General features: G+C 35.9%; 1 pseudogene across 1 annotated transcript; it reads right to left on the reverse strand.

Annotated features, from left to right (window-relative positions):
* Positions 1 to 734: 734 nt before the first annotated feature.
* Positions 735 to 2,717, reverse strand: LOC147910741 (uncharacterized; annotated as a pseudogene). Its single transcript, XR_015548450.1, has 2 exons — positions 1,885 to 2,717; positions 735 to 1,277 (listed from the first exon to the last, which is right to left on the reverse strand). The product of XR_015548450.1 is annotated as an uncharacterized LOC147910741 (transcript).
* Between the last annotated feature and the right edge of the window lie 2,614 nt (positions 2,718 to 5,331).

Here is a 5,331-nt window from a genome sequence, read left to right on the forward strand (position 1 = left end):
CGTCTCTCGGTTTCAGTTCATAAGGCACCCAATTTCCTTGTTTTTGAATTATTCCCATGGCTCTCAATCGTGCAAAAACGGCTTGTTGAGTTACTCCCAATGATTCTGCAAGCTCCTCTCTTGTGTTTGACTCTGATCTTCTTCGAATGCCTCTAATTCTTTGTCTTCGAATTTTTTTGGCTGTCCAGAACGAAGCTTGTCTTCAACGCTGAAATCTCCATCCTTTAAATGTCGAAACCATTCTCTACATGATTTATCAGTTGGAGCAGTGTCACCATAAACTTCGACAAGCATTCGATGGGCTTCAGCTGCAATTTTCTTCCAATTGAAGCAGAAAATTAGAACCTTCCGCAAATGCTGCTTGGTTAACACAAAATTCGACATTTCAAACACAGTAAAAATCAAGATTTTTGTATGAAACTCAAAGCGATATAAACTGAATTATAATATAAACTATTATTAGCAGATGTCTAACCTCTCTGAAAACGCCAAAATCAGCAGTCACTATGAACCATTCACAATAGCCGGAGCCATCTTTTAGAAAACGGGCCGAACTAATTTGTACTCCCAATATTTTATAAAGATTTATTTTTATCACTAATTTTTATTATTATTATTATATTATTATTTATTTCTTCTAGGATTTTTTTTTATTTTTATTTTTCCTTTTTGTGTGTAATATATATATATATATATATATATATATATATATATATATATATTCTTATGCTTATTATGTGGAAGTGTGCCTACTCTCAACTTATTACTATGTTGGGCGTAACCTTATGTAATCAATGTTTCCTTTAAGTCGATTTGATGATACTCGCATCACCTCCGCTACGAATTTCTAGCTTAATTAACGCAGCTTTATTTTTTTATGGTCCCCAAAATGGATATCCGTCCCTCTTGTTGATTTGAGGAATCTGGTCAGGTCCCTTGCCTTCCTTGGCCAAGATGAGCTGGAGAAAGGAGCGGTATAAGCTAATCCACAGAGAATTCCTTGCCATTTTAATTGGCAAGACCTGTCCTCCAGAATGTGCACCTCGAATAATCGGCGTTCCACGTTACGGCTCCAGTAGAGAGATCGCAACTGTTCCGTTTCTGTTGACGTCTGTTATAATTCCGCGTTGCCATCCTCGGTTTTCGCGAATGGCCACGAATTCTTCGATAACGACGTGATCGGGACGATGGCGCAGTATGTGCCGCCTTCGTGTCATCCTTCGGATTAGTTCCTCGAGCAAATTCTGGAAGTCTTTGCTCCCGGTCTTCAATTGAACCTAGAACAGGTGAGTCCACTTTTACTTTTCACTGCCATCGAACTCCGCGCCAATAGTTTGGTGTTAATGTGTGCGATTTCCATATCATCTATAAAAAGGTTACCGTGATATTTAGAATGCCTGCATAGCACCGCATGCTATCTTATTCATATATATATATATATATTATATATATATATATATATATATATGTATGTATGTATATAAAAATTTATTTATTTATTTAATTATTTATATATATATATATATATATATATATATATGTATGTATGTATATATTGAGAGAAGAAAAGAAAATTGTAAATCGTGCCGGATTTTCCTTTTAATTGCTCAGTCTTTCAATTCAAGACTGTAGATCAGTGCTCGGAATTAGTTGCCCATTTCGGGCAGATTTCTGAGGCGACCCCCACTACCACTCGAGACTCGGCGGCCGATCATTAAGTAATTACAGTATTATAATAATTGCTTACTATATTATTGCTTATTATATTATTGTAGAATATACACATAATATGTTAATAATAAAAAATTTAAATATTAAAATGAAAATCATGTAGGAAAGAAAATATTTTAATGATATTTGCCGGAAGATATGCTTCCAACATACTTTTTATATCGCGACGCTCCTGGGGCACGGTGTCACGTAGGCTCAGCCAAAGATTAAAAATTTATTCCAGAATTTTTCCCAAGCGGAGATTCTTTCTATCGATGCTTCGTCTATGAAATTGATAGAGAGTGATCCTTCATTTATTACGGTTGAGCGCCCTGATATCCTCTTGCCATGGTATTAAAAATTGTAGGTCGCTCCGCGGAGAACATTATGTGATCCTTGAGTTCTTATAGATCGCTTTGTGAATATATTCCACTGGTCGCTAGTGCTCCTGGACTGTATTTCCATGTATTTCCATGTATTTCCATGACGGTTTAGTTGAAGGCTTCATAATGGTGGGTAGTAATGTCTTCACCGGTTTAGGCATAATTTTATACCATGAGTCTCCCAAAAGATACATGATAGGTGCAAAAGAATTACAGGTAATCTGAGTTCCGTGACATGTTAATACATGCGTATTGTTGGGTTAAAAAATATGTTTTGTTTCCTCGTATACTGGAAGCTGCTCGTAACATTATATGATTCGAGCTAATTTTATTTCGACCGGTACACATTTTACCATGTGAATTACTTCTCCTGCCAAAAGAACCATATCCAGATCCCTTCATAAAATGATATGCGAAAACGTCAGGTGATCTAGCGGCTATGGCTAACGCATTCTGCATCATACGATATTCAAGTTGACATTGTTGCAATAATATATTTTTGTATAGTTGATTAATTTGAGTGTGAACATGTTTTTTTACGTATACGAATTTTGAATTTACGTATGTGAAGATATCGATGTTTATTGTTATAAAGCCAGAGCTTTTAAAAACTTCAGCACCAAACGTCGAAAATTATTAATTTTGGATGGTTCTGGTAAGTGTGTGTCCACAGGTGATGTTCCAGTGTTAGTTAAAGAGAGAATCGTATTGATCATAGTTGTTAAGTAGAGTGTTTGAGATCGTTCATTGGTAGCATCAAGTATTTTATTAGCGTATCCATTATATAGTACGCCATAATTGGAAGCTCTGCAATGACAGGTACGAATCCCAAAAGGTATCCCCTCCCTCCATGTCAGTGCAATAAGTAGAACTTAGTTCACAGGTTACTTTTAACTTGAGATGTACACGGTTTGTGTTTATCCGAACGTCAGCGATGTAATCTTGTAAGGTAATTTTGAGGTTGCCTAATATAATGACATTTCCCCAATTTTCATAAGGATCGGAATAAGCACTAACGGTACATGTCATTGTCAACATGCCCGGCCAAAACTATTGGACGTGATGCAGTCTGATTAGATAGCAGACCTGTTATGTGAGTTCCTATTTGGAAGCTTCCATAGGTATGCATGCGTCGACATGCATCTCGAGATACATCGGCTATGTATGAGAATTGCCCGTTATATACATCCATCGTATGTGAAAACATTCTGCTGTACAATCTATTTTGATTTTACATTGTATTACTTTCACAGATTTAATATTGTTGAGTTAAAGTACTTGTATAGACTTTGCTAGAGTTTACATTCTGTGGGGGAATATTACATTTTTCAACATTTATTAGCAATAATGTAGTTAATTACATTTATTAGCGATAATGTAGTTAAATTCGCTACTGCGAAGCCACAGTCGTATCCTATTATTCTGTAAATTCCTTGAGTCCACATTATTAATATAAAAGACAGTTATTCCTTTGATGCAGCAATCCATCATCTAAAATGTCGATTTGATTTGTTTAATTATTATGAACTGGTTTAATGTGAGAAATTCGCAAGCGGTTAGAGTGAACAATACGACTATTTTTCTTTATCTTAATCTTAATATTATTTTTGTTTAAAATTTCCCAGACTTCATGAGGTTCGGTATATTGATCTCCGAATTTTCCGGGTTTTGGTCCCTTTAATAAAAATACATGATCTCCAGGCTTGAATTTCTGTGGATTAATTTTCTTGTCGTAATGTTTTTTTTATTTAACTTTAGCTTCGAACATTTGTTTGGATTGCATGGAGTTGTGTAACTAAATATATTAGATAATCATCGTAATTAACTAATTTGTCTTCAGGGTTTAAGAGCTCAATTGACGATATTCTTGCTATTTTATCGAACACTAATTCGTATGGAGTATGTTTTGTTGCCTCGTGGAGACTAGTGTTGTAATTAAACATGGTTAAGCCGATCCATCTGTCTCATTGTTTCTACTCGTTTACGTATTGTATTCTAATGCGTGATATGATCGTTCTAGGAATCCATTTGATTGAGGGTGAAATGCAGTTGTACGGAATTTACGGATTCTGAATATTTTTGCTATTTTCTTCATTAATTCACTGATAAAATTTCTCCCTTGATTAATATAGCTTTAGGCGCTCCTAATACGCAAATAAATCTGTCGATAAAGGCTTCTACTATTCTGATATCTAATCTGGTAAAGGTATTTCCATGCAAAATTTAGTTAACTGATCTTGCAGGGTTAAAATATATTCGTTACCTCTTCCGGTTTTAGGAAAAGGTTCTACGATATTCATGGCTACATTATCAAAAGATTCTGATGTATCGGTGATTATCATAGATTGTTTGGTTTTTTAACTCGAACTAGTTTTTTTAACTGACATTGTAAACATTGTTGTATGTATCGTTGAATATCGGACTTTAGATTTTCCCAATGGTATTTATGTTTTATTCTGTTATATGTCTTTGTACATAACACTTCGATGTCCTCCCATAGGTAAACAAAAATTTCTCTGATTATCATAGGTCGAAGATGTTTAGGTGGGTATTTAACTAATCCATTACATATAATTAATTTGGTTGTTGAATCTACAAAAACTAATTGCAATGCGGTTGATATTTGTCAGGATTTGAGGGTTGCGGAATGCAATCACAACCTGTTGAGTAAAAATATTTAATGTGGCTTTACAAACGGCACAAACAATAAACAGTAAATGAAAATGGCTATAACTTCTGGAGAATACAACACGTGTGTCAAACGCTACCGGAGGAAGAACAGAACATAATATAATACGCATAGTGTAGATTAGAAAAATGCAAAACTTAAAAGCTATCTACCGCCCTCTATCTTGGGTATCTTGGTAACTGAATCTTGTTATAATATATGTTGTCATTCTCGATAACGGCCAAGCCTCCTGCATTATCCGCAATCACCTGCAAAATCACAAGCCAATTGCATCGGCGGGATATTATCCGGGATCAGAGTGTACTCTAGTCCATCAAGTCTTCTTAGCCGCCGACTGACCGCCGTCGTTCTGCACTGCAACTCTAGCATTACACCGGACATATGAAAAGAGGTCGAGCTCATTCGGTCTCCGCCGAGTATTCTCGGCCGTCTGGTGCAAGCACCGTCACTGCATCCGCAGCATTGATCGACAATCGATACGTTTAGGGCCTTCCCTGCTTCGGCCAAGAATTCTCGGTCATCTATTGCTGAAGTATATTCTGCTCAACG

Source organism: Acromyrmex echinatior, chromosome 2 (genome assembly GCF_024713525.1).
Source record: "Acromyrmex echinatior isolate Ae372 chromosome 2, ASM2471352v2, whole genome shotgun sequence".
Taxonomy (NCBI): domain Eukaryota; kingdom Metazoa; phylum Arthropoda; class Insecta; order Hymenoptera; family Formicidae; genus Acromyrmex; species Acromyrmex echinatior.